Here is a 25,361-nt window from a genome sequence, read left to right as displayed (position 1 = left end):
CCCGGACTGCTTCAAACGGTTTCAGTAGAGATCTATGGAAGACGTTAGGGATCTTGAAAGAGGGTGGAAGGCACAGCCTGTACACTACTGGGTTGATTTTTTCCACAATCGGAATCTTTAACTTAATGTTTCGCGTGGAGAGCCAAACTTTCTCTCCAACCTGAAACATTGGACCAGGTGTTCGTTTCCTGTCAGTGAAAAACTTATACCTGCCTTGAGACCTAGATATACGCCGCTGGACTTCTGTCCATGTATTTTTTTACCGCTGAACAGAGTCCTCAGCCCCGGGGCACCCCGAATCCAGACGAGAAAACTCACCAAAATGAGGACTGAACCCATAGCTGATCAAGAAAGGGGACAGACCAGTGGAATGACTCACCCGACTATTGAAGGCAAATTCAGCCAACGGCAGTATATCACACCAGTCATTCTGTCTAGCAGAAGTCAGACATCTGAGCATCTGTTCCAGAGACTGATTAGTGCGTTCCGTCTGACCATTACTCTCAGGATGGTGTGCAGACGAAAAGGACAGAGATATCCTTAATTTTTTGCAGAAAGCACGCCAAAACTTAGCCACAAACTGCACACCACGATCAGACACCACATTCAGGGGTACCCCATGCAAGCGGACCACATGCTGCACAAACAATCTGGATAAGGTCTCAGCAGAAGGTAATGCGGACAGGGGTACAAAATGAGCCTGCTTTGAAAATCTGTCCATCACTACCCATACCACCGTATTACCCCTGGAAGAGGGAAGATTGGTAATAAAATCCATGGACAGATGGGTCCATGGTCTTTCGGGGACTTCCAAGGGCATCAGCTCCCCCGCCGGCCGGCTATGGGAGCTTTTAGAATGAGCTCAGACCCCACAACCAGAAATGAATTTCTTTATATCAGAATCAAGACTAGGCCACCAGAAGATCCTAGCCACCGCCAGTCGCGTGGCTGATATACCAGGGTGAGCACACAACTTGGATTCATGGAACTCTTGCAAGAGTTTAAGGCGAAGTTGCTCTGGGACAAACAACTTGCCCCCTGGCTTGGCCGCAGGAGCCAGCGACTGGGCCCCCTCAATTTCCCTTTCCAATTCAGATGAGATCCCTGCTAACACTACCCCAGGGTGCAGGATGGAGGACGGTGGCTCAGGGGCAGACACAGGTTGAAAACTACGAGATAAGGCGTCAGCCTTGACATTCTTTGACCCTGGACGGAAAGTAATAGTAAACTGGAAACGAGAAAAAAAAAGTGACCAACGGGCCTGTCTGGGCGTTAATCTTTTAGCAGACTCAATGTATGACAAATTATTGTGATCAGTGATCACAGTAACCGGGTGACTGGCCCCCTCCAAAAAGTGCCTCCATTCCTCAAACGCCAACTTGACCGCAAGAAGCTCTCTATTGCCTACATCATAATTTCTTTCAGCAGCACAGAACTTCCTGGAAAAGAAAGCACATGGCCTGAGGTTGGTAAGAGTGGCAGACCCTTGAGATAACACTGCCCCCACCCCCACCTTGGAGGCATCCACCTCCACCACAAATGGTTTGGAAGGATCTGGCTGTACCAAGACAGGAGCAGACATAAAACATTTTTTCAGCGTCGCAAAGGCCTCTTTTGCGAGCAAGGACCAATTTCTCACATCCGCACCTTTGCATGTTAGATCCGTGAGAGGTTTGACCACTTGCGAAAACCCCCGGATAAATTTGCGGTAATAATTGGAGAACCCCAAGAAGCGCTGAAGACCCTTAAGATCTCGGGGTTGCACCCAATCCGCAATGGCCTGCACTTTCTTGGGGTCCATGCGAAAACTCTCACCAGATACAATTAATCCCAAAAATGACAATTCTTGCACAAAGAATACACATTTCTCCAATTTGGTATACAGATGATTTTCTCTCAGTCTTTGGAGAACAGTTCGTACATGTTCCAAATGAGAATGCTTGTCGGAGGAGTATATCAAAATATCATCTAAGTAGATAACGACAAAACGACCAATGAGATCTGAGAATACCACGTTGATGAAATTCTGAAATATGGCTGGGGCGTTGGTAAGACCAAATGGCATGACTAAATTTTCAAACAGTCCCTCGGTCGTGAGGAACGCGGTTTTCCATTCATCCCCCTCTCGGACTCTTATCAAATTATATGCCCCCCGAAGATCCAGTTTCGAAAACCACTTTGCCCCTGATAGTTGGTTACACAAATCGGGAATAAACGGAAGGGGGTACGTATTCCGTACCATAATCTGATTAAGCTCCCGAAAATCGAGACAGGGACGTAACCCGCCATCTTTTTTCTTTACAAAAAAGAAACCTGCCGCCACAGGTGAGACTTAAGGACGTATGTGTCCTTTGCGCAGACTTTCAGCAATGTACTCCTTCATAGACAAGCGCTCAGGACCAGACAAATTAAACAGACGGGCTTTAGGTAATTTAGCCCCCGGGACCAGCTCAATAGTGCAGTCAAAGGGTCTATGTGGCGGTAACGTCTCGGCCTCGCTTTCGGAGAATACATCTTCGAAGTCCTTCAGGCATTCCGGAATACCTTCCAGCTCGACAGATGATACAGACACAGATTTAACAGGTTCAACCAGCAGTGCGGATTTATCACATAACTTAAAATCATTAAACCCCCATTGAACAATCTCCCCCATTTTCCAGTTAATAACTGGGTTATGACTTTGTAACCAGGGCATACCCAGCACCAACCCTGCAGGTAGATTGTCCAGAACAAAACAACTTAGGTTTTCCACATGAGTAGCGCCCACTCTGAGTGAAAACAAGTCAGACATAAAGAGAATTCCCTCCTTAGTGAGGGGAGAGGAGTCAATGGCCATCACCTTGATCGGAACCTTGAGCCTAACTGTCCCTATCTTACAGTGTGTGACCAATTGGGAGTCAATGAGGTTAATCAATGATCCGCAGTCCACGAAGGCTGTAGAGGAAAAAGAACTACCATCCACAAACAGTTCCACATGCAGTAAGACTTTAGAAAATGAGGAAAAGGGCACCTGAGGGTCTGAGTAGTCTCCCCGTTGACTACCCAGACCTAGTCGTTTCCCGCTGATCGGGTTGAAGATGGGCAATCAGGACACTCCCTTTTCCAATGTCCCGTTTTACCGCAGTAAAAGCATAACTGCTTCTCCTTCCGGCGTTTCCTCTCCGTATCCTTCAGGGAGAGGGCGCCTACAACCATGAGCTCAGGAGCAGTCTCTTTTCCACTGGGGAACAATGGAGTTTCCACCTGCATCATCCCTCTGGCCCGCAGCCTGCGGTCCATCCGGACGGCCTGGGTCATGGCGTCCTCGAGAGAGTTAGGTGGGAGATGTAATGCCAATGCATCCTGCAGCCGCTCGGACAAGCCTCTGCAAAAGAGTCCTCGGAGTGCGGCGTCGTTCCAAGAGATCTCTGAGGCCCAGAGGCAGAATTCAGTACAAAACCACTCAGCTGAGTGTGTACCCTGACAGACGCTCATCACCATGTCCTCTGCCAATCGCACTCGGTCAGGCTCATCATAAATGTGCCAGAGGGCCACAAAAAATGCATTCACCGACACTCTCTCAGGGGCAGTGGGAGGAAGAGAGAAAGCCCAAGCTTGTGGGGACCCTCTTAACAGAGACATAATCACCCCAACCTTCTGACTTTCATCCCCAGAGGAACGTGGTCTCAAACTAAAAAAAAGTTTGCACCCCTCCATGAAGACCCTGAACTCCTTTTTGTTTCCAGAAAAAAAGTCAGGCAGTTTAACAGGTGGTTCTGGGGACACCAAAACAACATCACTTCCCCCAGCCCCCAGAGACCCAGCAGCTAGAGCTCCCCGCACAGTCTCAGAAACCTGCTGCTGAGAACGAGCCAGTGCTTGCTGCTCCAGAGATAAACCCTGAAACATCTGTCTCAGACTTTTCATCTGGTCAGCCAGAGACTCTATGGGATCCATAACTCTGCATAAAAAAACCCAAAAAACTTAATGGTCAGCCTCCACTAAGCAGGGACTCACCCGCACCGTAGGGACCCCTGGGGGCAAGAACAGCCAGAAAATAAAGATGCACGGGACCTGAATGTAGATGTTTAGAAAGCAGGCACATGACCTACGGTAATGTGACTACAAGGGGGTGGGGCTTAGCATCCTGCTTTCAAAGAAGGTAGAAAACTCAAAGTCGGGCAAAGCGGGGGTCATGCACAATACAGGCAAGCGAGGTACAGGAGGGATAAACAGATGGGAGGTCAGACAAAGCCAAAGGTCATACACAAGATCTCAGTAAAGTACCAGGGATGAGACAGAACGGATAGTCAGAGCCAAGCAGAGATCAAAACCAAACAGACGTAGAAGGTACCAAGCAGAATCCAAAGCAATATCCAGAGAACAGACCGAGTCATACACAGAGAATCATGCAACCAGAACACAGCACTAACACACTCAGGGGTCACCACACAATGCCAAGGGCGAAAATATAACTGACGGGGGATGGGAGCTTCCTGAGGCTATAAGAAGCCTCCCCAGAACCAATGAGAGGCCACCATAATAGGTCCCAGGTGTGCAGGTGAGAGTCTGCACTGAGGTCAGAACATTAACCCCAGCAGTGCTGGTCACCCAGCACTGGTATCATGACAAAGAGCTAAAGAATTTAGTTTATTGCAAAATAAGTCTGTTGGGTCTGCAGGGATTTGTTTATACGTGACCGGATCACTCAGTAATCTCATAGATTCACTGTGGTACATGCTGTGATCCATGACTACAATACCCCCACCCTTATTGGCTGGTCGAATAATAAGGTTGTTATTTGCCTGCAGGTTAATAATAGATTTTTTCTCACCAGCTGTTAGATTATATGTCATATACCGTGCTTTACGGTTATTTCTGGTGACTAGTTTTTTTTATATCTGTTGATACCAAAGTTTCGAAAGTCTTGAATGAGTTTGAATATTCATTCAAAGGATTGAATGAAGAGGGTAATGAGAGACCAGAGTGAATGAAATCTGAACTCTTGGAATAAATGGTTTTGGAGAGATTGTCACCTCTTTTAAGAAAATATTTTTTAAGAGCCAAATTATGTAAATATTTTTTAACGCTAATATACAGATTGAATGGTTTAGAATTGACTGATGGAGCAAATTTGAGGCCTTTTTGAAGTAATGAAGTCTAATTCCGTGTTAGTTGGTGAGAACTTAGGTTGAAAATCTTTTGTACATGTTGTGGATTGTCAATAGCTGTATTTATTTTTATTTTCTTTTTGGAGAGTGCCCTACCTCTTTTACCTCTTTTTGTTTTTTGTTTGGGATACGAAAAATATCCTTGTTAATGGATATTTGTGTCCTAGGTTTCACTGGTCTATTAGTGTTTGGTTTATTCTGAAATCTGGGTTGTATATGGTTCATTTTTTGAACCTGCTTAGCATATGAATTAATTTGTCTGTTGGAATTTGGATACGCAGTATTATTTCTGCTAAAAATTTGTTTACGAGGCTGTGTACTGGTTGATGGAGTCGATTGTTCCCAATTTTTATCTGGGCTTGGCTCCTCAACCAGCGTTGAAAGATGGGAATATCTGTTGTTAGTAGGCATAATTGGTTGTTCTATTGAGCCTAGTGGTGTTCATGGTGCATGTTCTGTAACTTGTGAGCCTTCAAGAGGATTAGTAACTCCTGGAGAGCCACTAGGTTGGGGTCTCATATGGTTGCCCGTACGTGTTGAAACAGGTGTATACTGGGTAGAATTGGAATAAGTAGAAAATACTAATAATGTATCAGAGATCACCGTTGTGAACATATCATACTCATCAAGCATGATAAAGTTATTAGTATTAGAACTGTTGAGTCTCCCCTTTACCCATGAATTATCATTATGACATGTATCTGAGAAGGGGATATTGTCCCTTGCAAATTTGTGCATCTTTTTAGTGATGATTTCTTTTTCTTTTTCCTTTAGTCTATACAGAATGTTTGAGATTAAATTATCTAATCCATCTACATGATTATAACCGCTGAGTTGATCAAATAATACATTGATAGAAAAACTAGTTTGTCGTAGGTTAGCTTTACGTTTGTTAATGATGAAATGTAGCACCTGATTAGAAAAATTGGAAAAAAGGTTGTCCCATTCTGCCTGAATTTCTGGGCTGCCAAAGTCACCCGCCAGGGTTTTATAGATTGACAAACCCTTGGGTACAGTTCCCACTGGTGCATATTTTTCTAAGGAGGCAACTTCCCACATGTCACGCATCTCATTCATTAACTGTTTCTCTAGGGATTTTAATAGGACCCTAGCTTGATTGAATTTATCCAAGGAATTACTTGGTTCATTGAATTGGGTGTTCAAAAAAGACTTGCGATATTCCCTATCCTATTCCCTATCGCAAGTCAGGGGAGACTCAACAGTTCTAATACTAATAACTTTATCACGCTGGATGAGTATGATAGGTCCCCAATGGTGATCTCTGATACATCATTAGTATTTTCTACTTATTCTAATTCTACCAAGTATACACCTGTTTCAACACGTACAGGCAACCATATGAGACCCCAACCTAATGGCTCTCCAGGAGTTACTAATCCTCTTGAAGTCTCACAAGTTACAGAACATGCACCATCAACACCACTAGGCTCAATAGAACAACCAATTATTCCTACTAACAACAGATATTCCCATCTTTCAACGCTGGTTGAGGAGCCAAGCGTAGATAAAAATTGGGAACAATCGACTCCATCAACCAGTACACAGCCTCGTAAACAAATTTTTAGCAGAAATAATACTGCGTATCCAAATTCCAACAGACAAATTAATTCATATGCTAAGCAGGTTCCCAAACAAAAAACAAAAGAGGTAAAAGAGGTAGGGCACTCTCCAAAAAGAAAATAAAAATAAATACAGCTATTGACAATCCACAACATGTACAAAAGATTTTCAACCTAAGTTCTCACCAACTAACACCGAATGAGACTTCATTACTTCAAAAAGGCCTCAAATTTGCTCCATCAGTCAATTCTAAGCCATTCAATCTGTATATTAGCGTTAAAAAATATTTACATAATTTGGCTCTTAAAAAGTATTTTCTTAAAAGAGGTGACAATCTCTCCAAAACCATTTATTCCAAGAGTTCAGATTTCATTCACTCTGGTCTCTCATTACCCTCTTCATTCAATCCTTTGAATGAACATTCAAACTCATTCAAGACTTTCGAAACTTTGGTATCAACAGATATAAAAAAACTAGTCACCAGAAATAACCATAAAGCACGGTATATGACATATAATCTAACAGCTGGTGAGAAAAAATCTATTATTAACCTGCAGGCAAATAACAAGCTGATTATTTGACCAGCCGATAAGGGTGGGGGTATTGTAGTCATGAATCACAGCATGTACCACAGTGAATCTATGAAATTACTGAGTGATCCGGTCACATATAAACAAATCCCTGCAGACCCAACAGACTCATTTTGCAATAAACTCAATTCTTTAGCTCTTAAGGGGAAATCTATAGGTATCTTAATTAAAAAAGAATACCAATTTATTAACAACAAAATGCCATCAATAGCAGTGTTTTATCAAATCCCCAAAATCCATAAAAATGTAACAAACCCACCTGGCAGGCCTATCATATCGGGCATTAACTGTCTCACAGCTAACTTATCTAAATATGTGGATAACCATCTACAGAAATGTATGGCCTTGTTGCCGGCTTATCTAAAAGACACCACTCATACCCTGCAGGTCTTGGAACCGTTAGAGTGGAACGACAATTTCATTCTAGCTACTTTAGATATTAAATCTTTATATACTGTTATTGATCCTTTCAAAGGACAAATGGCTGCACAATTTTTCCTAGAAGCCTTAAGAATCTACAAACCTGCACAGATTAAATTTATTCTTGAAAGCATAGATTTTATCATGAAACATAACTATTTTACATATGAAAATCAGTTTTACATACAGACCCATGGCACCGTGATGGGTACTAGATTTGCGCCTAGCTTCGCAAATTTATATGTAGGTATGTGGGAACACGAGCATATATACATCAATGGCTTCCTACAGAAGAATATCAAGCTATGGCGACGCTTCATTGATGATATTCTGTTTATTTGGGATGGTTCATTGGATGACCTTAATCTATTCATTTTGAGATTGAATATCAATAATTTTGGATTAGAATTCACACCCACGGTAAGTAAATCCAGTATTAATTTTTTGGATCTAACCATTTGCATTGAACAAGGTAAACTAACCACAAAAAGCTACCATAAGGAAGTAGACTCTAACAGCTATATTCATACCACTAGCTATCATTTACCCATATGGCTGATCAACATCCCAAAAAGCCAGTTTATGCGTATCAGACATAATTGTACAAATACAACTGATTATCATACAGAAACACAATATCTAATTAACCAATTTGTAGCTAAAGGGTATAATGTAGAACTACTTGAGAGAACTAGGCAGCAGGTAGAATCTATGCAAAGAATTTCATTGATCCATAAACCCCCTTTAGTTATCGATCCAGCTACGTTTCACGAATAAATTTATAATCTACCCATCATCACCCAGTTTCATGCAGGCCATAAGGCTTTTAACAAAATCATTTGTAAACATTGGTCACATTTAGGCTATGTGCCCATGTAGCGTTTTATTCCGGACACTAAAAACCGGACTCCTTCCCAGAAATCGCACGTTTTTTTCCGCGCGATTTCACAGCGATTTTACCGCGATTATGATCATGATTTTGCCGCGATTTTCGCGTGCGATATTCAATCACTTTCCAAGCGATTTGAAGCATCGCTTGGAAAGTGATTGACAGGTTGGTCACACTCGTCAAACATAGTGTTTGACAAGTGTGAGCAGCTTTTTACTATTGAGGCCGCCTATGCGGCATCAATAGTAAAAGATAGAATGTTAAAATGCTAAAAAAAAATAAAAAAATCGGGGTATATTTAACTTCCGGCGTACCGCGCTGCCATCCCGGGCCTCAGCGTTCCCAGCGATGCCTTGCGAGACATGTGATAACGTTGGTCTCGCGTTGCTATAGCGATCTCGCGAGACCGCTAGAGTCACGCGAGACTACGTCATCACAGGACCTTGCCGCAAGGCATTACTGGGAACGCTGAGGCCGGGAATGCAGTGCGGGATGTCGGAAGGTAAATATACCCCGATTTTTTATTTTTTATTCTTTTTTTTACAGGGGTATGGTACCCAGGGCCTGGAGGACAGTCTCCTCTCCTCAACACCGTGGGTACCAACCGCACATGAGACGCTTAACTTCCCGCATGGTGGGCATAGCCACATGCGGGAAGTAAGCAATTCTCATGCATTCCTATGGGTGCGGAATCGCGGCAATTCTTTGCGATTCCGCACAAAAGAATGACCATGCTGCAATTTTTTCCGCAATGCGATTCCACCGCGGAAAAAAGCGCAGCATTAGCACAGCATGTGTGGAATGCCATAGGAATGCATGGGGGGAGTTCTGTACATGATTTTTAAACGTTTTCGCAGCATTTTCGTGCTGAAAATCGCGGCAAAAATGCTTAAAAATCGCTACGTGGGCACACAGCCTTACAGGGTGATAAATATGTGGGTGATTTGCTTCCAAATAAGCCTCGATTCGTGTATACTAAAGCACAAAATTTAGGCCTACTATTGGCACCCACGACCAAGATGTGTGGCTCTAGCACAAATGTTAATCAAACAGCCCATGTAAGCTCAAATCCACAAGGTTTCCAATCTTGTGGAAAATGTGTGTGCTGCATTAGAACAGCAACTTCTAAAAACTTCATCATTGCTTCACGGACTCATCCAACATGAATACTTTTTATATTAGAGATAGCATTTCTTGCCATACATCGGGTGTCATATACATTTTAAAATGTCCTTGTGGTAAAATCTATGTTGGAAGAACTAAGAGACCCCTACAGGTCAGAATCAAGGAGCACCTTGATAATATTAGAAAAGGATACAAAGGACACCCACTATCTCGTCATTTCGCTGACATCCATAAGCGATCATGTAGAGGAGTCTCCTTTATGGGCATACAAATAGTCTGGCCTAACCTCAGAAGGGGTGACTAAAGCTATGTCTTGAGTAGAATCCAAATGGATTTACACCCTTGATAGTTTGGCCCCAATAGGCTTGAATCATGAAACAGAACTACTGTATATGCGTTCTAGTTCTTCCGCTCTTTTAGCTTTTTTACCTTTTTTACCTTTTTTTATCCTTTTCACCTTTTTTACTTTCTTCACCTTTTCATGTTTCGCACACCTATTCTAAGGGCATTACGCCCTATTAATATTTACGATTATTTAGGTTCCCTTTTTCTCTCGCAGGGTATTTTTATGGATGTTTTAATACATATTTTTTATATGTTTTGTATGCTCACACATCTTAATCCTTAAATATGATCTGCCAACCTCATGATATGGCAAATAATAATAATTTTTTTTCTTTTTTCTCAAAAAAATTTTTTCCAAAAGTTTTTTTTTTTTTCAAAGAGTTTTTTTCCAGTGTATAATTATACTTTTTTTATGACATTTTTTTATGACATTTTGAACCTATCGAGCAAACTAATAGGGTTCAAACTGAATTTAATATCTGAAGGTTGAATATATTTCCAGTATTCTGCAAGCATCTGGTTATGGGATTAGCCCATGAATTGTGTGCATGGATTCAAATTCAGTTCTCAACAAGGCACCCTGCTCGCTTTGATTGGGCGTTGATAGGTGCACATACATTTTTAGTACATTTTTTTATTTTTTCAGTCATAGTTTTTAATATGTGTCTGAATAAAGTTTATTACCCATTTTTTAGTATTTTTCATTTTTTCATGTCCATTTTACAAAAAAGTTTTGGAACCAATATGATTTATCTTCAAGCCATCTTTGTTTGACCAAGGGCTAACCACAAGTAGCCACAATCAACTTTGTTTGTGTAGACACACTAGTCTCTTTATATAAGATAGGAGGAGTTCAAGCCAGGCTCCTATGGGTCAGGTGATCATTCTATACAGGCTTAGAATGCTATATAAGGATGGTTCACACACTGGGAGGCACATTCCTGATGAAGAGAGAAGTCTTCTCTCGAAATGCGTCGGATTTGTGCCACTTGCGAGCCACCATCCTTCCCTAGTGTGACATCACGCTACACCCCGCCCCCACCACGCGCCGATCTCCTTAGCGATGCTCATGGCCGGAGCACGCGAGGCGGCGGCAACTCCCGCTGCTTCACAGTTTAACAGCAGCGGCTATCACCCTCACGCCTGCACCATTGATCACCTGTCAGCCAAGTAAGTGCCACGTATTCCTGCACCACGTTAGCGGGCACAGGCCGTTACTGATAATCATCCACATTGTAGGTGGTCTGCCTTTATGTGCATTTGCACAGCATTCAGGCTATTCCTGGTTCCTGGGGACACTTAAAAAATAGCACCCAGCAAGGTTAGCATAGAGCCTCTAACCAGTCAACTAATATATGGTGGTATTTTCCTTTATTCATTATTTATTTTTTGGCTCAGCATTTTAAATCATATCAAGATTTTGAGGCACCTTTCTTTCTGATATCCATACTGCAGCTGTTTCATGGTATGCCGTCTACATAGTCTGATGCACTATTGTGAATAAGTTCAGGTCAGTGTTTTTAGCCCTTAAGGGGTTTACTTTTAAGCAAACATTAGTGTTCATTTATTTATCACTGGTTGTATTTTTATTTTATTTTAACAGATTTTTCATCTAATTAAATGGCATCACATATATTCAAGTACAGGCAAACAGCTTCAGGACAGTCCATTTTTTCCATTTATTTACAAGTGAGTAATCTGATTCACCCTTTTGAGTTTCCCAGTATTGCGCGGTGTTATACCATTTTTTACCTTACCTTGTGTTGTCTTAGTGCAGCGGTGGGACTAGTATTCTCACTTGCCAATTCCCTACTTAGGGATAGGAGCAGGGTAAGTGCGGGTTTAGGTATCCTGGTCGGCGACGGGGTGAAAAAACCCGTATAGGGAGGATAGGGAGATCAGGGCACATCCTTAGGTGAGAACAGGAGGTGTCCATTCCTCCGTTCCCTATTGACAGTGCCTACCACTCTTATTGTGTCCCTTGTGTTTCCTGGTGTGTTTTTTGCTGTGTAATGTAGTGACCGACCTATTGGTGGGTCGTGTCATGCTAGGACAGTCACTTCGTGACAGTCACAGTCTGAAGTCAGTAGTCCAAAATGGTGCAGATAAAGCCAAATGGGCTAGCCAAATAAATAGTCAAAGGCAAGGTCTAAGGTCAGGCAGCAAAAGATCAGACCAGCAGAACTCTAAAGCACAAGGCATGCACTCCATCAACCAAAGTTACAAATGACAATGATCTGACCATTGCAACCAGCTAAATTACCAGGAGATCGCCCTGAAAGGGTGACACCAGAAAGAAGGCCATCAAGCCCAGGTGGTTATTGGGTTGCTGGGTTATCCTAAATTTGCATAGGGACAGCCCAGCATGCCCCAGGCCCTGATTGGTAGCTGACTATTTGTAATTAGCATGAGGTTTGTCAGCATGTTCGAGACCTGATTGGGCAGCTGCGTTATCCATTCACAATACTGACAGCCCAGTACACACCTGCCATGTATTGGGAGGCTGAACGTCATTCACTGCATCCGTAGGACACAGTGAGCAATTAATTTGTGACAGCAGGGTTTGAAAATACAGATTTGGCATTTTAAATGTTTCTAATCTTGCTGTCTGAACAAAAGCAAATGGAAGGGGAAAAGGAAGTAGTATAACACAGGACTGCAGAATCAGGACACCCAAAGGGTTTATTTGTAGTTTCTAACCATGAAAATACAAAGATCTCCATAAGCGCTTCTTGACATATAACAGTACAATAAAAAGTGAACATACCTTGTAAAACTAATGAACATATTCTGTCTTTGAATCTTTTTTTTTATTAATCTGGTAACCTTGCCTTACAACTCACTACAGAAATGAATACATTTATGCTTCATTGTTATTTTATTATACAGTGTGTTATTTCACTATTCTATAATAATAGAAATAATATCACACAAATGGTGAATGAAGAACCAATGTATCATGAACATATGCATTCCTTTGTGGTTACTGATAGTAACTACTTTAGAAGATAATAGTTACTTGGACAAATATTATAAAAAGCTGAAATACATAGATGTTGATGTATTGCACTTTGTTGAGTGAAACTCTATCCCACAGTTGGTTATGGCAGAAAATGTATTGCTATTATGTTGTTTTTATCCAGCATAGATATCATTTTAACTGTGCTGCTATTTTCATAGCATAATGTGCAGTTGACTGCTTCAACACTTAGGAATACAATGATTTATATAATTGAATAGTATGTAAAGTGCAAAGGAGTAAGTGTCGGTAATGGGTGTAAGTACTGCTAAGAAATGCCATGCACACGTGTATTATGTGCTGTGTTTGAGGCCAGTGTGCAGTGCTGTTATAGAGGAATGATAATTATGGAGAAGTTGGAAATTATTTTGAAGCATAGAAATAGAAACAATATCACAGGTGACAAAGTTACATGGAAAATATATTTATAAGTTAACACAAAGCAAAAAGATACATATGGTGTGCATTGCATTATGCACAAAAGACACATTTCTGCTACTTTATGCTCCTTTCAATCTGATGTCTGTGTTATTATTATCCGAATCGCGTAATAGACGATGGGTCGTGTGCGCAGCTCTGACAGCAGAAGCACACAGCTCTTGCTTCAGCATGCATAGAGTGGAGTGCGCATTCAATAGAAAGCATAGGCTATGTTTTCTATCAAATCTGTACTCCGGTCTGTGTGTGCTCAGTTAATGCTCTCTTTTTGCCTGAGCTTCACACTTCTCAGCAGACTTTTGAACGCCCCATGGGGGTCTGAGGACCTGCACCCCCACCAATCGGCAGTCAATTAAAGTGTGTACATCAAATTTAACTGCTGAAGGTTTAACCCCTTAATGTCCAATGACGCGATCCACCTGCGCCAATTAACCCACTAAATGCCGCATTTAACCGGCGCTTCCGGCCGAGCGACAGGAAATGCGCGCATCGCTGACCCCCATCATGTGATTGGGGGTCATCGATGCGTTGTCATAACAACCAGAGGTCTCCTGGAGACCTCTATGGTTGTTGATGCCGCATTGCTATGAGCGCCACCCGGTGGTCGGCGCTCATAGCAATCCAGTAATTCTGCTACATATAGGCTATCTGCTCATCGCCTATATGTAGTAGAGCCAATCAAGTATGGGAGCTTCTAGCCTCCCGTGGAGGCTATTGAAGCATGCCAAAATATAAAAAAAGTTTTAAAAAATAAGAAAAAATCAAAAAAATATAAAAGTTTAAATCACCCCCCTTTCACCCCATTCAAAATAAAACAATTTAAGAAAAATCACACACACATATTAAGTATCGCCGCATTCAGAATCACCCGATCTATCAATAAAAAAAAGGATTAACCTGATCGCTAAACGACATAGCGAGAAAAAAATCAAAACGCCAAAATTATGTTTTTTTGGTCACTCTGACATTGCATTAAAATGCAATAACGGGCGATCAAAAGAACATATCTGCACAAAAGTGGTATCATTAAAAACATCAGCTCGGTGAGCAAAAAATAAGCCCTCATCCAACCCCAGATCATGAAAAATGGAGACACTATGGGTCTTGGAAGATAGCACACTTTTTTCTTAAACTTTAGAATTTTTTTTCACCACTTAAAAGAACTTAGATATGTTTGGTGTCTATGAACTCATAATGACCTGGAGAATCATAATGGCAGGTCAGTTTTAGCATTTAGTGAACCAAGCAAAAAAACAAGCAAGAAACAAGTGTGGGATTGCACTTTTTTTGCAATTTCACCGCACTTGGAATTTTTTTCCTTTTTTGTAGTACATGACATGGTAAAACCAATGGGTCGCTCAAAAGTGCAACTCGTCCCACAAAAAACAAGCCCTTACATGGCCATATTGACAGAAAAATAAAAAAGTTATGGCTCTTGAAAAAGGGGAGGGAAAAATGAAAATGCAAAACCCAAAATACCCCTGATCGTAAAGGGGTTTAATAATTTATTGCATATTTTCAGTTATCCGCTCCAAACTTTTCCACCAAGCAGTACCATAGTAAGTATATAAGGCCAGGGTCACACTAGAGAGAAATACGGACGAGTGAGAGGCGTAACAACCACATATTGCACACGGACCAATGATTCTCTATGGGGCAGCTCTCAAAAGGCGTATATTTCTCGGCCGTATTCTATGTGCTGAGAAAATTGTAGCATGCTGCGATTGTCAACGTATTACGACCGTAATACGCCAATGCAAGTCTATGGTGGCGAGAATAATACGGATCACACATGGAGCACACGTGTGACTTGCGAGAAATAAGCACAACTTTGGCAGGTGACAGAAAATGGTCCAAGTAATTATCAGGAAGCTTAGACATGCTAATTAGCTCAAAAAGCGCTCCAGACATCCCGGAAGAACTCCTCCATGGAGTCCAGCATCATGGCACCCTACCTTAATGTGGAGATGCTAACTGTGCTTGTGCAGGAGTGCCAGGCAGGGCTGCCATCAGAGCATTACTGCCCTGACTGGCATATGGGACCTGGTGGGCATTGGGGGCCCGCATCGGGCCCGGTCTCCTCTGCTCACCGGGCCCTACCTGCATGCTAAAACGGGCCCTCGGCGCTGCGGCAGATGATCGCTATTGACATGCGGGCCTGCACGTCAATAGTTAACAGCCACCAGCCAATCTGAAGCTGACAGCTGACGTCCGCCGCAGCGCGCACCTCACCGGCATCTGACGTCATTGTCAGTCGCCGGCGAGCGCACGCTTTTGCATGGAATGCTGGACACGATGGGGCAGAATGCTGGACACTATGGGGGCAGAATGCTGGACACGATGGGGCAGAATGCTGGACACGATGGGGCTGAATGCTGGACACGATGGGGCTGAATGCTGGACACGATGGGGCTGAATGCTGGACACGATGGGGCAGAATGCTGGTTGACGATGTGGCAGAATGCTGGTGACAATGGGGGCAGAATGCTGGACACTATGGGGGCAGAATGCTGGTGACGATGGGGCAGAATGCTAGTGACGATGGGGGCAGAATGCTGGACACGATGGGGCAGAATGCTGGTGACAGTGGGGTAGAATGCTGGACACGATGGGGCAGAATGCTGGACACTATGGGGCAGAATGCTGATGACGATGGGGCAGAATGCTGGTGATGATGGGGATAGAATGCTGGTGACGATGGGGCAGAATGCTGGACACTATGGGGGCAGAATGCTGGACACTATGGGGGCAGAATGCTGGACATGATGGGGCAGAATGCTGGACATGATGGGGCAGAATGCTGGTGATGATGGGGCAGAAGGCTGGTGACGATGGGGGCAGAATGCTGGTGACAATGGGGGCAGAATGCTGGTGACGATGGGGCAGAATGCTGGACACTATGGGGGCAGAATGCTGGACACTATGGGGGCAGAATGCTGGACATGATGGGGCAGAATGCTGGACATGATGGGGCAGAATGCTGGTGACGATGGGGCAGAATGCCGGTGACAAAGGGGGCAGAATGCTGGACACGATGGGGCAGAATGCTGGACATGATACATGATGAGGCAGAATGCTGGTAACAATGGGGCAGAATGCCGGTGACAATGGGGGCAGAATGCTGGACATGATGGGGCAGAATGCTGGACACGATGGGGCAGAATGCTGGACACGATGGGGCAGAATGCTGGACACGATGGGGCAGAATGCTGGGCACGATGGGGCAGATTGCTGGACACGATGGGGCAGATTGCTTATCATGATGGGGGCAGAATGCTGGGCACGATGAGGCAGACTGCTGGATACGATGGGGCAGAATGCTGGACATGATGGGGCAGAATGCTGGACACGATTGGGCAGAATGCTGGACACGATGGGGGCAGAATGCTGGACACGATCGGGGCAGAATGTGACAGTGAGACACAGGAAGGGGTAGAATGAGATACGGGGCATGAATGGAGACACAGGGCAGAATGGAGATACGGGGCATGATTGGAGACACAGGAGGAAGGATCAAAGACATGGGGGCATGACTGGAGACACTGGGGGCAGGACTGGAGACAGATGGGGGAGGGTTGGAGACAGATCTTGCAGGATCATGGGGCAGGATGGATACGATGTAGACACATGGGGCAGGATGGTGAGATCATTTGGGGCAGAATGGATACTCATGAGGGTGGGATGGGAGAACATATGGCTGAAGCCAGGAATGAGACACACGGGGGCTAGGATGGGGAATATTATTACCACAGGATCTAATTAAGGGATATTGTTACTGTAGTGATGTATTTATTTTATTTTTTGAGTATACTGTTTTAAATGGTGGGGCGGTACGGTTACAGTGTAGAGCGACACTATGTCGCCTTTTTTTCTTCATGTGATGTAATGTAGAAGTTGGGAAAAATAAGTAATGTGTTCTGCAAGCGGAGACAGAGACGAGTCCTGGCTGGAAGACATGATGGTGATCTGTGCTGGATGAAAGATGAAAAACAAAGATGAAGGACTTCACCTAGAGACGTCACTGGTGAGTTAATGTGTTACCTATACACTGACACTATACACTGTATAGAGGCCGTGTGCATAATGTCATTGATCACTGTATTACCTATAAACAGACACTGCATACTAAGTACAGATCTCCTGTGTATAATGGCACTTATGGTGATAGTATCTTGTTTTTTTATTGTAGTATTCAGTCACTGTGGTGGTAATATGTGGTCTGGTCATGGTGCGGTGGTATTTGATCCTTGTATGTGATATTATTTGGTCACTGTGGTGGTAATATGTGGTCTGGTCATGGTCTGGCGGTATTTGTTCCTTCTGTGTGGTATTATAGGTTCCTATGCAGTCTGAACATGGTGTGGTGGTATTTTTCCCTTATATGTGATATTATTGGTCATTTTAAAAATTGAAAAATAAAAATATACCTAAATTATATCACATATTTTAACAAATATTTAATAGGCTACAGTAGATTAGGCCATGGCCAAAAGAGTCTACCGTGTTATGGTGGCGGCTTAAAAAATCTTTTGGCCAATACAAAAGCTGCCGGCTATATGTGTAATCTGGTGATGTGAACTGTTAATGTGTGATTGGTGAGAAGTGGAGTTTTTTCAAGAGAGAGCAGTGTGACTTTGGACAGTTTGAGTGGTGGAGGCGGGGCTGGGGTGGAGCTTGGGCGGAGTCTCAAGTGGGCCCCGAAAATTTTACCAGTATGGGGCCCTGAAATTCCTAGTGGCAGCCCTGGTACCAGGAATTATGGGACCAATGGGATGCACATTATGCAGACCGGCCCAGAAAGGAGGCAGCATGGAGGCGCATATGTCACCAAATGTTTCCCGATTTTGGTGATCGGCCACGTGAGGACCAGCAGCAAATGAGTAAGTGAAAATAAATTATGTCTAGAAAATTACCTGCCATCAAAAAATGTTTTTCCAAGTAGGCCCCCTCCATCCTGTGCTTGTGATATTGGCCTCTTGTGGCCTGTAGATTCTGTTAGGACCCACTGTTTGACCCAGACAGAATTGGACCCCGTCCACAAGCTCCTCAAAATGGCTAGTGTAAGGTAGCACTCACTGAGTGTATTGGGGAACACTCACTTGGCTGCGATATTGATGCACACAGGAACACTTTCCAATTAAACAGTCCAGGTGGTTTATTATACAGCATAAACGGCAACAGTCTTACATCAGACAGGTCAATGTTCATCATAGGGCTTCGCTCTCTCAGCCCTATAGCCACACAGGGCTGTGCCATGTCCAGAAAACAGGCTTTATAGCCTCAACACAGTTGTTTCCCCCTGTCCGGGTTACCTCTTAGGAGCTCCTGCTCCAGATGCTGACTCTTGGTTAGTCCTTTCTCTCAGGGAAGCAGCCGCACTGGGATCACAGTTCCGGACAGTGCCTTATTCACTAGGCCGCCTCATGGTTCAAGCCCCACAGCTGGGCAGTGGCTCCCTAAATGCAGGTCGTTACAGACTCTGCTCTCACACGTGGCCTGTCCGGGTGCTGTTCAGAGACCGACCCTTCTCCCAGGGTCTCCCAACACACTGACCTCACCAGGTCCAAGGTCGCAGAAGGTGCTATTCAGGAAGGCAGCACACCTTGGCCTTCCAGGACCTTCCACACAAACCAATCAGGTCTATGCACTCTCCCCATGTGACCCACCTCAGGCACATTATATGATACATAACCACGCCCACAGCTGAGATAAAGATCAAATGGTCATGACCTCACTGCAGGTCCTTTTAACACACCCAGCCACACACACACACAGGCTTTCCTTTGGGCGTTCAGACACACACCCCTGGGTGGGTTTGTAGGTGACTAGTCGCACCCATCACAGCAAGTCACCTGGAAGCTTCCCTAATACACAGCAACAAACCCTCAGCAGTATACAGTATCTTTGCTGATCAATACATATTCCAGCTTCCATTACAGGGCACCCACCCCTGTGATACATATCGGCCATTTATAATCCTGCCGCTCACCATTTTCCCATCATAACAAAGGGAATGCCTGCATGCATGTCCGGGGCAGCCCATACAGCATCCCCTAGCTGTCACAGGGGTCACTGAATCACACTAGCCAAACCAGTTTAAGAGTTGGTACTTGCCCCCTGAGCTAGTGTGACCCTGTGCGTCTGGTCTGGTTGCACCAATGATATATGCCACCTTGGGTACAACTGACAGCATAGTAGGCCACATGACTATGATACTTTTTCCAAAACTTGTTTGATCATAATTTGTAATTATGATTATTTTATGCCACATTGCAGTTGAAGATGTGATGAGACGCTGGTGCAGCGTCCGCAAACAGTATCGCCGTGAGCGCCAGCAGCGTGCAAGAAGTGGTGATGCGGCCCACACCTAGCGAAAATATGTGTATTATGACCGCCACTCTTTCCTCGCTCCAATTATGAATCTCAGACCGTAAGTAGAAAACTCACACCACATTACACATATGCTTTAGAGGGCCCGATACCAATTTTCTGTTTTCTGCATTTTATATTTCATAACAGAACTCAGCCTAATCTCACTGAAAGGGAGACTGGGTTGGGTCTGAGGCCATCATCGATCCTGTGGGGGGGAGGGGATGAGGTGGCTGGCCCATCTTGTGACCCTCCAAAGAGCATGTCCCAAGTGAGTTCTCCTGCTTGACCTGAGCCTGCCCTAGGACCTGGACCTGCACCAGTACCACCAACACCAGGACCACAGCCACAACCAGAACCGTCAGCTGCAGCACCACCCGCTATCCAGGCTGAACAGGCCATCAGCAGCAGCCCAACTGTCCGCCTAGAGGGCTCACCTCAGCCTGCTCTACCATCCCGGCGAGGTAGACGAAGGCGCCAGATCCCTGCCAGATACCCTGACCAATGTGGACACAGGGGTACTAAATTGTCTCTCACGAGTTGCCAATGATGATGGGGAGGAGGCGTACTCACGCAGCCTGGCCCGTTATCTTTGTTTCCTTCCCCGTGAGGTGAGGCTATGTATGCGAGGATCCATTCAGATCCTCATTGATGCAAGCACACCCCACAATAACCCAAATGAGGTATTTGAGTTTCTGGGGAGGTGGCAGCTCTCACCCAGGAATCTTAAGCGTCTTAACCCCCATACCCAACTGCTTGCTCAATCAGGGTCTGAGGATCCTCCTACACGTGGGCCAACACCTCCCCCCCTCCCCCCCTATGCAACCTTGGCAACATCATCCACAAATGTCTGGGTATAACCCACCTCACCAATATGGCCACTTGTTCCCACCCAGTGTTGGAGGCTGGTCCCAACCTGATTGTGGACGACATGGCCATTTTAGGGGGTATGAGCCATGGCCATACCAGCACCAACTGGAGACTCCTCTCCAATATCATACTGCCCAGTACCCACCAAAATCCCATAAGCCAAGCCACTACCTACATTATGGGCAAGAGTATGTCCCCACACAGGCCGAGGGAGAAGTTGGGCAAAGTAGCCAGCAGGCAACACAGGCTGGGCTGCCGCCTTCTCCACCCCCTACATACCACAATTTATAATTTTGTATTAATGTTTTGTTATTTTTGTTATTGAAGTTTGTTTGTGTAATGTAAAAATGCTACATTTATATATTTTTTTTAAAAAAAGGCCACTTTGGGCCATTTAGGCAGAATCATATGCCAAGAATATGGTTGTACAACCAAACAGAAAAACTTTTGGCATCATAAATAGTTACCAAATTAAATTTTTCATCTCTTTCTCAATGATGCACTTACATCACGACAAGCTGACATATGCTTACCAATGGAATTACAAACAGATAAAAACATAAGGGGTTGAAATATATATATATTTTTTAAGATAAAAAAAATACACTTACAACATAGACACAGTATGCTGTTGCCATGAAGTTTCCCCCTCAGGTGACATAAAATAATTAATGTAAATATCACGCACTTTGAGACCAGAGAGCGGATGACGGTGAGGATTAACATGTGGTCTCGCCCTGCGCACATTGTCCGTCACACACACCACACCATCAGAGGCTGAGCAATCATGAATCCTGGTTAAGTTATGTAGGACCACACATACTTTGATAACCTCATTGACATTTTGTTCACTCAGCTGAATGGCTGTCTGGAGAACCCGCCATTTGGCACAAAGAGTGCCAGAGGCATACTCCACCAGTCGCCATGCACGTGATAGGCGCAAGTTAAATATTCTACACCGGTGGTCCAGGTTGAGACGGAGATATGGCCTCTTTACATGGCGCGTTAATTGAAAGCCCACTCTACCACAAGGACATAAGGGACAGATTGTTGATTTGAGCCTGGTAGCTGGTGTGGTAGGGGTAGATCCAACTGGTTGTTGCGTAGCCGCCGACCCATAATGGAAGTATTGAAGACTCTAGAGTCTCCCGTTCTTCCATAGGCCCCAATGTCTACAATTATATACTTGTATTGACATCCTGCTATCCTACTCTTAGCTGTAGACTCCCTTTGGGGTACTGCCTCAGGGTACAGGTCACATAGTCCATGACCACTAGGATATATTGGTGCCCTTGTGCAGATAACACCCCCAAGTACTGCAGGAATTAAGTACAGTCATTGATAGACCATTATTTTTAATCTTTAAAGATTCCGTAATAGGGTCTGTACCACAGGACTGGCGAATATCAAATTTGGTGCCAATATTCAAAAAGGGGACAAAAACTGATCCTGGAAATTATAGGCCAGTAAGCTTAACCTCTACTGTGGGTAAAATCCTGGAGGGTTTTCTTGGAGATGCTATACTGGAATATATGAAGAAGAATAACTTCATGACACAATATCAACATGGGCTTACAAGGGACCGTTCCTGTCAGACTAATCTGATGAGTTTCTATGAAGAAGTATGTTCTGGACTGGACCAAGGGAATACAGTGGACGTGGTGTACGTGAACTTTTCAAAAGCCTTTGATACGGTGCCACACAAAAGGTTGATACATAAAATGAGAACAATGGGGATAGGGGAAAATATGTGTAAGTGGGTTAAGAGTTGGCTCAGGGATAGGAAACAAAGGGTGATTATTAATGGAGCACACACGGACTGGGTCACGGTTAGCAGTGGGGTACCACAGGGGCCAGTATTGGGCTCGCTTCTTTTTAACATATTTATTAATGACCTTGTAGGGGGCATAGAGAGTAGAATTTCAATATTTGCAGATGACACTAAACTCTGCAGGGTAATCAATACAGAGGAGGACAATTTAATATTACAGAAAGATTTATGTAAACTAGAAGCTTTGACTGATGAATGCCAAATGAGCTTTATTGGGGATAAATGTAAGGTCATGTACTTGGGCAGAAGAAATAAGATGTATAATTATGTGCTTAATTGTAAAACAGTGGGCAAAATTGTCACTGAAAAAGACCTGAGTGTATGGGTGGACGACAAACTCACATTTAGTGGCCAGTGTCAGGCAGCTGCTGCAAAGGCAATTAAAATAATTGGATGAATTAAAAGAGTTATAGATGTTCATGATGAGAGCATAATTTTACATCTTTATAAGTCACAAGTGCGACCACACTTAGAATACTGTGTACTGTAGGGATGAGCGACTTTGCCTTTTTTTGGGTCGAGTCGGGGTTCATGAAACCCGACTTTCTCAAAAGTCGGGTCGAATGCAATCGGCCAATTATCTTGAAAAGTCGAAGGCCAACTGAAACACGAAACCCAATGCAAGTCAAGGGGGAACAAAGGTCAGCAGTGAGTGGAGGACAGGAAACACACCTACAGTGCCCATTTTAATGCCAACAACATCAATTCTTATTACTTAAGCTTGTCAACCTTAATTTACTTTATAATAATAGTTAGGCATTGAAAACTGGGGGTTATTTGGCTAAAGTAGTGGGGGGGGGTAGGGCTGGCTCCAGATTTTCGTGGGCCCTGGGCCAAAGAGTGTCACTGGGCTCCTTTAACACATGCCACAATTCATGATCCTCTGATATGGCAGAGAAATAGCGGTATAGTACAATGAAAAATACTTCACTTCTTACATCTCATGACTGATATCCATTTTAAATTCTCCAATAGCTGCAAAACGGACAGTATATTACTCCATACAGTATTATGGCCACCGCATAGTGCGCTATACGAAGTAATGAGGCCCATATATTTCTCCATACAGAATCATTGGTCCCATATAATGTTCCATACAGTATATGATGAGCTCCACATAATGCTGCAGTATATGTTGGTCCCCATGGATGAAGCTCCACTGTCTTATGGGCCCAAATAATGCTCCATATATAATGGGCCCCATTTCTAATGCTCCAGTGTATAATGGGCCCTGTAAATGCTGCTCCAGTGTCTGATGTCCACCTTTGGAATGCTCCAGTGTATGGTGGGCCTCATATATCATTCTCCAGAGTATAGAGCTCCACAAAAATAGCTGTCCCAACATTGAAAACAATTAAATAAGTCACCTCACTGGGGAATCCCTGTACTAGTCTGGACTCCGTGTCGTCCCCATCTTCCATCTCACTGCACTTGGACTGTTTAGACAGAGGGCGTACAGACGTGATGTCATCGCGCTCTCTGACCAGAATGTCACTTTCAGGAAACGCGGAAGACGTCAAGGCGGTGGAGCAGGGAGAGGTAAGTATTTCAACTTTGCAAGTGCTGTGATCCTGAGCAAGCAGGGGGGGCCCACTCATTGCCGGCGGTAATGAAAAAAAAAACAGACAATGTGATTTTCTGGATTTTTTTTTCTCAGTTTGTCTCCCATAGTTGAGGTCTACCTATGATGTAAATTACAGACGCCTCTCATCTTTTTAAGTGGTGGAACTTGCACTATTGCTGACTGACTAAATACTTTTTTTCCCCACTGTATATTGCCAATTCAGGACTGGTGTCAAGTTTACTGGCCCAATAGTCAAAGGGGAATGACCGGTGAGGGAGAACATCGATATGTGAGGAGAAGTAGTTTGTTACCAGAGTTGACAACTGCTGTCTCCTGTCACTTTCAATCGATGCAGTATTACCAGTCGTGTGAGCGGTACTTGAAAGATCAGTCCACAACATGGTTATGAAACCCCTGTGTTCAATGCCACATCGGCTGTGTGCACCACAAACACCTCTTCCATGTTGCCCACTACGGCTCGTGGGAGAAACATCACTGCCGCTGTGTGCTGGGAATGCCTCAAACAAACGGTTTACAAGAGTTGCTTGTTTGTTAGCCAGTATTAGCTCTAGGTTCTCCTGTGGCATGATGTTTTGGAATTTGCCTTTATAGTGTGGATCCAGGATGCTGGCCAACCAGTAGTCGTCATCGTTCATCATTTTGGCAATGTGGGGGTCCCTTTTTAGGATCTGCAAGGCATAATCATACATGTGGGCCAATGTTCCACGTGTCAATGATGCACTGCGAGTGCTGGGTGGAGGAGCACTTTCCGGCAAATCAATATCCCTCCAGTCACCCACAAACCCTGTACCTGACCTTGCCACGCCAACATTTTGTCTTGCCCCCTGAGAAGCATCCTCCTCCCCTAAATAATCATCCCCAACATCCTCCTCCTCCTCCTATTCCTCTTCTTCCTCCACCTCGTCCATGAGACTTCCCTGAGCAGACAATGGCTGTCATCAAGGCTTCCCTCCTCCTCTTCCTGTGCATCAGTGCACTCCATGTCAGATTCATCTTGGACTGGGGAATTCACGATTTGACTTGATAACCCAGGCATGGTATGTGAAAAGAGCTCCATGGACTAATCTGTAGTGTGGCCTGCCGCATCCTTCACTTTTGGTTGGGATGAAGGACACAAGGAAAGGTTTTGATCCTGACCAAGAGCCTCCA

This window comes from Dendrobates tinctorius, unplaced genomic scaffold (assembly GCF_039654945.1).
Source record: "Dendrobates tinctorius isolate UK_male_01 unplaced genomic scaffold, ASM3965494v1 ptg000270l, whole genome shotgun sequence".
In the NCBI taxonomy this organism is placed as follows: Eukaryota; Metazoa; Chordata; class Amphibia; order Anura; family Dendrobatidae; genus Dendrobates; species Dendrobates tinctorius.
The sequence above is the reverse complement of the archived record's forward strand: the minus strand, read 5'-3'. Positions refer to the sequence as shown.